We start from the raw sequence: 13,032 nt of genomic DNA, 5'->3' as shown, positions 1-13,032 counted from the left end.
GGTGAATTTTAGAATATGCATTTCAAAGTGGTAGTGGAACAATGTGAGATAAACCACTACTCGAGATCCTCCCATTTTAAATCCAGCAGTGTTGATTAGGATACTCGAAATCTGACATGGATGCAAATTAATCTTCAAGGGTCGTACAACATTCCACCACAAATCATTGCCAAGTATAACTGCACAACCCATTATAAAATTAAGAAGAGACCTATTGACACAGACATATTGATGTGCATGACAATGGCCTTCTAAATACAGCATACAATCGTATTAAGATAGTGGATCCATGCAAACAGAAATTCAACTTACGTGTTTGGTACATATTTCAAAATGTAAATCTGCATTTGAGAAGTCCTATATACCAAACTGGTCAATAGAGATACTTAGTTTCCAAAGTGCGGCACACAAACCCGAGAACTTACATCTTAAAGGTGGTGTAGAAATGGCAGAGTGTTACGTAGAAGCTCTGAACTAGACGCGTTCTTCGTACAGCGGGACGTAAAACATCGTGGGATCAAGGATTTAGTGAAATTGCTCGGCTTCCCACCAAAGCACAGCAGATGGGTGAGCGCTCACAATTTGCTATACAGTAGGAGACTTAAACTCAAACCACGCAGTAGTGTGATACGAGTACTAGGAAACGCATCAACAGAGGTGGGGGTGGTGTTTTCGACAACCTGCCATTTCAACTTAACATCCCTGGATACAGTTGCTGTGGTCGTGGAATAAAGTGGGGAAAAAAGCGCCCAGCTTGTGGTGATAAGGGAATTAATACCCTAGATGCCACATGTAACGAGCGTGCTGTCACTTACGTTACATATGGAAGTCGTCGTATCGCAGACCTAAGACAAATGTTGGAACGATTCCATTTCTACTCCCTGCATTTGCTGAGCTGTCGGCCATTGGTTGATTACCAAGAGGAGCTTCTCCCGTAACTAAAGCTGTAAAGAGTGCAATAAATACAGGGAAGCAACTGCAGGAGGCTAAGAGACATAATATGCCAATGGAGGCCATCACTATCAATAAAGCACTATATTTAAAACCGTACAGGAAAGGGCTAGGCCTGTACATAAAAAAAGCTCAGTGATACTGCTAGACAGACCACGAGTGGATCGCACTAGCATTCTATGAGCCATCTCCTTTTTTTGGAGCTACACTTTCCCAAAATTCTCTCTGTAAAACGAAGTTGAGTATTCACCTTCCCTGCCACGAACCTGACGTGTTCATTCCATTTCATTGCGCCTAGATATTTAAGCGATGTGTCTGTGTCAAGATGCGCTCACTAACGCTCTATTTGGACATTACAGGACTTTCTTTCTACTCATCCGCATTAACTTATATTTTTCTGCATTTGTAGCAAGCTACCATTGATCACACCAACCAGAAATTTTGTCTAAGCCATCTTTCCCACAGTCACTCAACGACGACACCTTTCTATACACCACAGCGTCATCAGCTGTCTGTCGGGTCATTTATTTACATAGAGAATAAAAGCGGTGCTGTCACGCTTCCATGTGACACTACTGGCGATATCACTGCCTGTGATGAATATTCGCCATCGAGAACAGTGCTCTGGGATCTATTACTTAAAAAAATTTTTGAGCCACTGACATACTGTATACGTGAACCTTTGTCAACAGTCTGCAGTGAAGCACCGTGTCAAACACTATCCGGAAGTCTAGGAATATGGACTCTGTCTGCGCCCTCCATCCCTGGTTTGTAGGATATGAAGTGAGAAAAGGGCGAACTGAGCTTCGTGCGAGGATGCTTTCTAAATCTGTGCTGATTTGTGTACAGAAGCGTTTCTGACTTACGATAACGTTACGGGAAAACATCATTATTCATAGATAATTAAAATAATGTCTTGATCGCAAGAATTTATTAAAATTAGTAATCACATGTGCAAATGGTAACTGGTTTCGATTTTATCAAAAATCATCTTCAGACCATATTTATGGAACGTTAAAGATTAATAGTCTTTAGAGAGAAACAGGCGACAAAAGTATACATTTCAGCTCCATAATAAATATGGATAAACAAATTGAATAAAACTCAGAACTTTCATACCATAAGATGGTGTACAGAGACTACAGCTGGAGCATTGGTAAGTGTCGAAGGACACCTCTGGCAACTGGTAAATAGCGTCAAAATGCTACTCGTTAGAGAGAGGAAGCTCCGCCCCTTCGCCTGCCGTATGAAATAATTAAGAGCTATCAGGGCTTCACATACGATGGTAACATACGCAAAACGTTGAACATCGATCTAGATATAAATAAAATACAATTTTAGGAGTATATAAAGTAGGACGCAGAGTTTAGATTGTCAAAAATAATTACGAACATATGAAAAAAAAAACAAAAAAAAAACTTACAGAAATGGAAGTAAGAACGCAAAACCGTCAGCTACGGGCATTCGTGGAAGTCCAAACTCAAATATTAAAGCAAAGGTAAGTGTAGCAACGCCAACCGTTGCCGTGGAGACTGTGGTTTGGAACCTCTCGACGCATGGTGTCGATGGGGAGGAATATGGCGCGCCAGGGACGTAACGGCAGAACGACGCCGTCGGTCACCTTTCAGACAAGGATCGATAAATGGCGGTCGGAATTGAATTTTAAAATGTTTAAAAACTATGGTAGTAAAACCGTGTATTTCCTTTTATTATTTTAACCGTTCTGACATGGGTTCAGACATTCTTTCGCCACATACTGTTTTGCTGCCATAGGTTTTATACCTAATAAGATTAAATTCCGATCGCCATTCATCGGTCCTTGTGTGCATGGTGACAGACAGCGTCGTTCTGCCGTTACATCTCTGGCGCGCCATATTCCTCCCCATCGGTGGGGGGCGCCGCTACCCTTATCTTTGCTTTAATATTTGAGTTTTAACTTTCACGACGCCCGTTAGATGGCGGATTTGCGTTCTTGCTTTCATTTCTGTTAATTGTTTACATACGTTCGTAATTATATTTGTCAATGTAAAATAATCACTGTATCCTAGTTCACATAATCCTAAAATAGGATTTTATTTATATCTAGATCGATAATCCGCGTTTTACGTATGTTATCATCGTATATCGAGCCCTAATGGGTCTCAGTGATTTCATACAACAGGCAAGGGGGCGGAGCTTCCTCTCTAGAACGTGTAGCGTTGTGTCGCTATTTTGCACTTACCAATGCTTCAGCCGTCGCCTCTGTTTACCAATGATGGTGTAAAAGTTCTGTATTTTATAAGTTTGTTTGTCCATATTTATTATGTAGACGAAATGAGTACTTTTGACGCGTGTTTCCCTCTAAAGAATACTAATGTTTAACGTTTCAAGAGACATGGTCTGAAGAGATTTTTGATAAAATCTAAACTGGTTACCATTTGGACGTGTGATTTTTTAAAATAAATCCTTTTGATATTGGTTAGTATTTCAAAGAGCTTTTCGGTCTCAAGGAAATTTATTATATTCAAACTCGGAATGTGTTCAAGAATACTGCAGCAAATCAGTGTTGGTCTGTGACTATGTGGGTCAGTTCTTTAACCTTCCTTATATTTGGCGTCACCTGCATATTTTTTCGATCCGCTTGAACCTTCTCTCTAGGCGACAGATTCGCGATAGGTTGCCATGTCATCCTATGCCATTTGGCGTCATTCGGATGTGGTATGGTGGGCAACAGCTCACATTGCCGTTGTCGGCCTTCCATCATGAGGCTGAATGGGCCCAGTTCCAGTTTTCACACCAAGAAAATTATCACTGCTTGCACCAGTAATCGAACCTAGGTACTTCGCATGGCAATCAGATGCGCTGGCGACTCAGCTAAGGAGTTGGATACTTTTCATAATAATTAATAATAAAATTTTTCAGCCACGTGATGTCCTATACTGTGATAATGCGCAAAGTGAGATAGCAGACTTACTTCCTTGCGCAACGAAGCAGTAGTTGCAAAACCAAATATTGAGCTCACTTTTAGAGAAGTGGTGGCAGTGAGTGACTTATAACATTTAAGAGATTGATGAATGTCATTAGGCTCAGATAACCAATGGTTCTCATGAAGAAATGTAAACTTTGTGTGAATACATTAATTACAGACTTGTGTAATAAAGTAGAAATAATAGTGTAGCAAATCTTTGATGGTGATTGTGTGTTGTCAAATAGCCTAACATTCTTTCATGAGAATTGCAGAGATGTTATACGTTGAACCTTCAATGTTTGCATATTTTGATGTGTTGGAGTGTGAGCCACCAGTATTTCTACTCCTAAGTCTGCATGTGACAGCAAATACTATCTTTTTAAACAGCTGAACCTTCAAATTACCGACCTCTTCACAGAGGCCGATTGTGCTTACAGTGACGTCCTTTGACACTTCGTCTTGACATTTTCTACATTTCATGCACTCGCCGTTCTTATTGTACACTGCACACAGTCGTCTAACGAGCCCCGTAAAATATTTTTGATCTTGTGCCATAATCGAGGCCGTTTGTTACGAACATACTTACCGAAAATATTACTGACATGAATCGCCTTACCAACTGCTCATGATAAACATACGAAAAGGTGCTCCGTACAATGTCGTGCGAGTCTTTCTTCTTGCTATTCATGCTCGACACATACGTCTCCTATATTATAGAGGGAACAGTGAAGCCTCTGTCAATTATTATACATGAACGTTTTGCAGCGCTCAAGTATTTCCACGACAATTTACCTCGATATACCTTAGGCCGCTCTCTAACCTTAAATATACATCAAGAACGAGGCAAAAGCCTCATCAACTATCTATGTATTACGTAAGGCAACTAGATCTGGATGGAGTGCCCTATCACTCTGCTGCTGAATATGGCAGCCTGCTAATATAGGGAATAAAAAGGTTCATAACATCTCGGGCTATCCGTTTCGTGAACACCAGCGACCATTAATCTCTTCTGTTCTGAAGCCGAGGAAGTGTTCTTAAAGTCATCTGCTCCACTTCAATCAGAGCCAAGAAAAACCAGAGATGCGTTCTAGAAAGACAGGTATCCTGATCATCTGGAATGCATCGAAACTGAAGAATTCCCGCATGGTAATGGAGAGGGATGTTGTACGCGAAAAATCCAAGGACAGCCCTAAGAACGTTGTGCGAACGTCCGCGTCCGTGCACATTGTTGGAACGGGCAATGGCTTATGTAGCTATTCGATGTAGTATAAATATCTGATTATATCCATTTATATTCTGTGTGATACTTCATATTCTTCTGTTTAATTCCTTTATTTATAAATTTTCAATTGATTTGCCCATTTCTATTTGATACACTGTAAATTCAATAAGTTTTGTTTGGTACTTCTGACTCGAATAAAGAAGGCAATGACAAATGTAATAATTAACTTACTGATATTCATACTTGGTTAAATTTTTGCCATGTCAGATACCACACGTCCGTTGCAAGATGGCGTCAGATCATGAAACTGAGTGCTTTCTTATACCGACCACCTTATTAACTTTCAGACTGAGGCTGTCTGAGACAACTCCCCATTCATTCTTCCCAAGAGACATTAACCCAAATAACGTGCTGTGGGGCACTGCCAATACCTGTCCCCAGGGTCGACTCATAGAGCCATATTCTCACGTAAGACGTGTGTCCTTTTGAACAGAGAGCAACGAGCGCACCACAGAAATGTAACTGGGTGACTATCAACCATTGGTCTCTCCTCCTGCACGTCTCCTGTTTTGATGATCATGGCAATGTTTCTCATTCTGCTGTAACCTTCGAATTGTGAATTTTCCTACCTTAAAGACCAGTAGCGCTTTTTTAATCTCCGAGATCCTCGTAAAGACTGTGTATTGTAAAACACCAAACATAAACATTTTGGCTATTCGTGATGATGTAAATGGCAATATTCACACAAAGATAATCACGAGACCTTATGTTCCTAGTCCAACACGAAGTAAGTTACATCAGTAACAGATCACTTCCTGTGGTAATTTTTTTTTTCCATTTCGATTAAGATAGAAGTATATAGTATTTAAAAAAGTTTTCTCTCTATATTAATAAAACGTTGGAGGGACTCGCGAGATGAATTATTTTAAAGCGGTATTTGGTCGTAAGGACGCAGTTCATTTGAACACCGAAGAGCTGCAGCAGGACGGCGGTGGTATAACTGAAGTCAGGAATATTATGAAGAGAGTAAACAGCGAGTTGGAAATTACTGGTAGCTTTATTCATACATTTGATGTGCCAATGTTACCAGAATACGTTTCCCTGGATTTATATTACTGAAAGGGAACCGTGTGTGTATTACCGAACGCATCTGCTTCATGTGCCAACATGCTGGAGGACTACAGTAGTATGCAAAGGACGAACAACGTGTGATTCAGCTGCTCAAGAAGCAAATACTCAGTGCACTAATCCTACAGAAAATATCCACTTTGGAACAACGAATGTCTGGTCTTCAACCAGGAGAAAACCATGCAAGAAAAAAAAAGTAGCCTAACACACAAAGAACGTTTAACAGTGGTTAACCACCTGATTCGGTAAGGCGGGGCAGACGTTTAAGAAACCTCTTCTCCTGACGGCGGGACAATAATTTAAGGCGCTGTTGTCTTGTTAGCCTACTATTTGCTCGAGTTCTGCATGTTATATCGTTAAAGTCTTCTTTGAAGGCTCTTTCCAGTGCTATGGAAAACTACATAGTTCCATAAATGGAAATGTCGTGTGGCTAGGGCCTCCCGTCGGGTAGACCGTTCGCCTGGTGCAGGTCTTTCGATTTGACGCCACTTCGGCGACCTGCGCGTCGATGGGGATGAAATGATGATGATTAGGACAACACAACACCCAGTCCCTGAGCGGAGAAAATCTCCGACCCAGCCGGGAATCTAACCCCTTAGGATTGACAGTCTGTCACGCTGACCACTCAGCTACCGGGGCGGACTAGTTCCATGAAAATATATGCATAATAATTCTGGAGCTATGAACTACTTGCGTACGTCAGAAAATGTGCTACAGTATTCCTTACAAATGGTCGAAAACCGTGCATCGATATGTTTGCTCGTTCTTGATACATTTTGGGTAACTTGTCGTAGCTGCTTCACAAAAGGTATGTCTTCCGGTGGCACAGACCGTGCGTTGTAGTGGCTAACTTAAAATACACATCGTTCTTTACTTTTTCCGGTCACCATCATACTGGCACACGCTATGTCGGTGCATTTACGTCATGCGGTAACGGTAAATTTCCTCCACCTGCCCCCCACTTAAAAGTTCGTGTCAAGAATGTCTCACTGAACTCATCGTTGGGGTCCCGTTATAATTCCTCTTATGTGGTGGTTTTTAACATAATGTGATGCGAAGCTCAGCAACCACGTGTCCCAAGTGGAAGTAACTCAGAACCTCTCGTCACCATATTCATTTCAGCTGATCACATGGCCGAGAGCACAATTCAGAACTGTTGAAGGGTCGTTCACCGCTATCCAGCTCTCATTGTGGTCTCCGGTCTACACCCTCATTTCTCAGTGAGAAGTACTAGACGCGTTGTACTACAGTAACCACTTCCCGTTCTGGAATCACCTGCTTCACAGAACTATGCCCAGAAAGAAGCCGCCCAGAGTGGGATGCAAAAAGGCAAAGAGGACACAACACAGCCAACATGCCATATTACAACAACATGACAGCGACTAGCAGTGGTGAATCATATTAACGGTCTGCCACGCTGATGTGATATCCATTCCACAGTCTTCTTGCCTGGTGACGAGGCAGCTTAGCCTCTCTGTAACTTGGCGTCCGGCACCAGAAAAATAGGAGAGCTACGAGACAGTTTTCTCAGCGGACTTTCTTCACGGATTTTGCTGAGAGCTGAGTACGGTCTCTGTTGAAGACCTAGGCGGCTCGATTTCATTTTGCGAAATTTGCTCATTGTAGTGACCTCATTCGACAAGGCAACAAACAGCACTTTTGGTTTTTGACATTTTAAAAGGAAACCCTTATATTCCTACTGTTGTCGAGAGCCGCTAAAATTCCTGCCTCCGTCTTAACGATTAAGTAAGCCAGGAGATATTTTCAATGTGCTTCTGTTGTCAATGTTGATGTGAGACCAGTATGTTGATCAGGAGTAAGGGCTTCTTCTTTTCACTAATGTGGTGGAACCAATGTATTTCAAGGCATGCAGTCCAGACCTCTAACTGCAGCGGGAGTTGGACCATATATAAATGGTGGCTTCTCTTTGGGATAACTTTTCACAGTAGTTTCAGATTAACTTGACTAATAAAGCTAATTCAGCATATTTGAAGTCCATTAAAAGCCTTTGCCTTCAGCTCCTACCGAGCGAGGTGACGGAGTGTTCGAGGTATTTCACTCGAACTCGGGAGGAGAAAGATTCAAATTTCCGTCAGGCCGTACAAACTTGAGGGTTACGTGGATTTTCAGGTGGATATCGGGATGGACCTTTCGAAAGGATTCGATAGATCCCTTGCCAGTCATTTGTTAATGTGAGACAGTGTCCACGCGCTAATGGTCGTGTCGCCCATGGGGCTTCAAACGCTAATTGATTGTTCTTCCTGTTTTCGTGATGGGACACGGCTTACGTCCTGGATGTCGATGGTTCTCTCTCTCTCTCTCTCTCTCTCTCTCTCTCTCTCTCTCTCTCTCCCTCTCCCTACCCCCCACCTTCCTCTCCTATCGAGTATAAATATTTTTTTCTTGTTAACTTGTCTTCAGCTTGCTATGTAATGTATACAAATGGTTGATGTGGTTCTTCGTTAAAGCACCAAATACCTACAGTTCGTCATGGATTCCTGTTACCTAAGTCTGCTATTACACTGTTTAAATCGAATACTGGACTTCTCTTTCTGACAGTCATTCCTTACACGCAGGTCATATGATTACTGAAGAACTTGAATTTCTGTGACGATAAGATGCGTTTCGCACAAACGGGAGGGAACATTACCAGACACAGAACAGCACGTTGCGAGACGCGGATGTTCACTGTTTCTTCCTTGTAAGCGGCTGAGTCGGCGCACGCACCAGAAGCATAATTGGATCATCACTCCCAAGAAAACTTTGCTGGCAGCTGCTCATCACCGGAAATTGCGTAGCGTCGCCGGCGACACGCCAGTCTGCGGCCCCGCCGGGCCAGTTGACGTAGTCGCATTCCAGCAGTTCTCAAATACCCTTGCACGTGCATATCTGAGAATAAAGGTTGTAATCACATTCTTATCCAATCACTCCCGAAGAGCGGTGGTAGATACGTCTTTGAATGGTAGCAGCGTACGGAAGATTTTAATTGCGACAACGGCATCAACCGTTGCATGCCGCAGCTGTCATCTTTCTCCCCCTCCTCCTCCTCCTCCTCCACCACCACCACCACCACCACCAACATATTTATCTTGTACTTATCGGCGTTCTCACACTCTCTGAGTAGTGATAGCTCCTCTGTAGGGTTGTCCATTCACTCGGTGCTATTTTTATGCCGTGGGTACTCTTAGAACTCTTGTCACACTGGAAAAATTATTCTGTCTTAAACATTGTAACTGGTCCGTATATATCTCTCTCTTCGTATATCAGTATCTTGGTACTCGTTTGTTGCTATTGCTTTCGGTATGTTACGAGGATTGTAGTGCGTATAATTGTCTTGTCCGTACGTTTCTTCTTCTTTTGTAGTGAATTTCTAGTCGTGACTCTTTTCTCACCGTTCAATTTGCCATAGTTGTCCATACTTTCCCGTTTGGCAGAAAACGACAGCTAGTCTGTAGAGTATGGGAAAGACCATGCAGCAATCTGTGCATGTGTCGTACAACATCTGATCTATTCTAATTTGTGTGGAAAAATCTTAGTTTCAATCTTTCTTCTCTGCTCACCAGACTGCTTTTCAGATTGGCGGATTCACCTCAGATTTGCCAACCTTCTGTGATGATGTGTGTAGATCTTGTAGACACTTTGCTGTAACTGATACTTTTTCCTGGTGAGAGATTGTGCCTCAATTCTCTCTCTCTCTCTCTCTCTCTCTCTCTCTCTCTCTCTCTCCCACACACACACACACACACACACACACACACACACAGCATCTCAGGAAGTTGTCGCCAGTCTGCCCCGTCAAATGCTTTTCCTAAGTCGACGAAGTTCTGAGCCTGCTTTAATCTTCTCAAGAATTATCGGAAATCAAGTATTGTCTCATGCATTCACACTTCTGAAGCCTCTTCGAAGTCTTCGTTACGAATTTGAATGTCCTATAGTGTTCGTATCTATTTGCAGATTATTTCTTGGGTACTGGCACTGTAACACGTTAAAAATGTCTTTCGGAGCCTCCAGGAAGTTCATCATGTAGCTGTTCTCCAGTTGCTTCATGCTTTCTGCTAGTATATCTATTACTTCAGTAGTTTTCTCAGGTTTTAGCTGCCTAACTGCAGGGTTAACACATCGTGCACGATATAGTTTCCCCTCATCTTCCGCATCGACTTCTCCTGTGTCCTCCATTTCCAGATCCTCTTTGTTTCCTGCATACTTCTTTTCGAGGTGTTGTTTCCATCCTTCTGCTATGTCATTCTGCTCAAATAGTACCAGTCCATCATCATTTTGGACTCCACTGCATTTTATTCGTCTATTTTCGAAGAACTATTTAACTGATTTATAGGCACATTCCAGTTTCGGTACCTTTATCATTTCATTAACCTCTCTACATTTGTTCTCCAAAAATTTTCGTGTTGTCTCTCTTGACCCGCGATTGATTTCTATATTTCTTCAGTCATTCCTCGCTATTGTCTTGTTTTCTTAGGTCTTTAAATTTATTTTTACTTTGCTTTCTGTGATCAATTCTTTTTATGGTTTGTCTTGCGTCTCCAGACTACTTAATTTGCTTCCCGTAGGATATTACTTTTCAAGAACTCCCATCTTCCTCCAACATTTCCGGTGTTGTTTCTAACTGTAGTTACGTTTGATTGTTCCTTGTATGCCGACCTGGCCATATCATTAATTAGTCTATTCAGATCCTACTTATCAAAAGTTCTTTCCTTAAGTCTTTTTGAATTTCAGATCAGATTCTCCTGTGACTATGTCTCTTATTTGATTATGGAACTTTTATCTAACCAGAATGAAACTGATATGGTATCTCATACTGTCTCGCTGGATGGTGTTGGAACTACGTCTTACGTATTACAAGTTGGTGCTGTGTACAGAGTTCTACAAATCTTCTTGTTCATTTCTTTCTCAAAGATTCTCCCATAATGATAAGCTTGTCTTCTTTAATTGTCTTGTCCTTTAACTCAACTTACAGCACCTTTTATCTAATTATACACTGTTTTCTACTTGTAAATCTTCATGTATTCTCCGCAAGCCACCTCACGGTGTGTGGTGGAGGGTGCTTAGTTTACCAACGTCTCTCTCTCTCTCTCTCTCTCTCTCTCTCTCTCTCTCTCTCTCTCTCTCTCTCCCCCCCCCTTCCCTCTCCCTCTCCCTCTCTCCCTCCCCTCCCCCCTTTTCATGTTCCATCCGCGAATGGTTCGCGAGAAGAAAGATTGCTGGTAAGCCTCCGTCCGGGCATGAATCTCTCTGATTCCATCTGCATGGTCTTTTTGCGAGATATACGTAGGAGGAAACAATATATTGGTTGAGTCTGCCAGGAACCTAGGCTCTTTGAACTGTACGGAAACCATATCGTGATGCAGAATGCCTCGCTTGCAGTGTCTGCCACTGAGCATTTCCGTGATACTTTCGCGGTTACTAAATGAACCTGTAACGAAACGTGCTGCTCTTTATCGGATCTTTTCTATTTCCTCTATTAATCCTCTCTGGGACGGTTTCCAGACTGACGAACAATATTCAAGTATTAGTCGAACGTGTGTTTCGTAAGCTACCTCCTTTGCTGATGGACTACTTTTCCTGAAGATTCTTCCAACTATCCCATTCGGGTGCCTTCCATACCCGCGATTATTTTTATGACGTCATTCCACTTTAAATCGCATACTACTAAATATTTGTTGGGAGTAACTGCTTCCAGCTATTGTTCCGCAGTCCTGTTCTCATACAGTAACGACTTTCTGCCAGTGTATAAGCAATGCGTTAGATTTGTTTATGTTGAGGATCAGTTGCCGCGTTTTGCAAGTGTCAATCCTCCACAGGTCTTCCTGCATTTCGCTACAATCCGCCAGCGTTGCGACTTCTCTCTCTCTATGGAACAGCATCAACCGCTAAGTGCCTCATGGAACTTCCATCATTATCCACTATGTCATTTATATATATTGTGAAAAGCAATGGTCTTACAACACCCCCTTAATGTGCCACCCGAAGTTACTTTATCGTCTGAAGATCTCTCTCCACCGAGAATGACATGCTGTGTTTTGTTTGCTCGACACTCTACTGTCCAATCACTAAGTAGATCATATGTTCTGTGATGAAGATGCGGGCCCATACTCCGAGCAGCGTAGGGGGATGATGCGGGAGACCCGCACCGCCGACTAGGCGAGGTCCTAGCGGAGGTGGTTTGCCATTGCTTTCCTCCGACCGTGATGGAGATGAATGATAATGAAGACGACACAACAACATCCAGTCATCTCGAGACAGGGAAAATCCCTGACCGCGCCGGGTATCGATTCCGGGACCCCGTGCGCGGGAAGCGAGAACGTTACCGCAAGACCACGAACTGCTGTCCTTGTATTCCGTACGCTCGTATTTTGTTTATTAGGCGGCAGTGCGTAACTGTATCGAACGCCTTCCGAAAGTCTAGAAACACGGCATCTACTTGAGCACCTATATCTACTGCTTTGTGGATCTCGTGGACTAATAGAGGGAGCTGGGTTTCACACGATCGTTGTTTTCAGTACCCATATGGATTCATACAGAGGATATTTTCGGTCTACAAAAAGTCGTACTACTTGAGCATAGAACATGTTCCAAAACTCTACAACAGACCGACGTCAGAGATACAAGCCCATAGTTCCGTGCGTCTGTTCGACGACTCTTCCCGGAAACGGGAATGACCTGTGCTTTTCCCCAATCATCAGGAATGCTTCTTTCCTCCAGAGACACACTGTACTCTGCTGCTAAAAGAAGGAAAATTTCTTTCGCATAGTCTGTGTAGAATCGAGTT

At 42.6% G+C, this 13,032-nt stretch overlaps 1 protein-coding gene across 1 annotated transcript in view; it reads left to right on the top strand.

Annotated features, from left to right (window-relative positions):
* The window catches only part of LOC124556585 (dual specificity protein phosphatase Mpk3), a 170,540-nt gene that overhangs the window by 105,191 nt on the left and 52,317 nt on the right, over positions 1-13,032 (top strand). The gene's annotated exons all lie outside the window — the stretch shown is intronic.

This window comes from Schistocerca americana, chromosome X (assembly GCF_021461395.2).
Source record: "Schistocerca americana isolate TAMUIC-IGC-003095 chromosome X, iqSchAmer2.1, whole genome shotgun sequence".
NCBI classification, from domain to species: domain Eukaryota; kingdom Metazoa; phylum Arthropoda; class Insecta; order Orthoptera; family Acrididae; genus Schistocerca; species Schistocerca americana.
The sequence above is the reverse complement of the archived record's forward strand: the minus strand, read 5'-3'. Positions and strand labels throughout refer to the sequence as shown.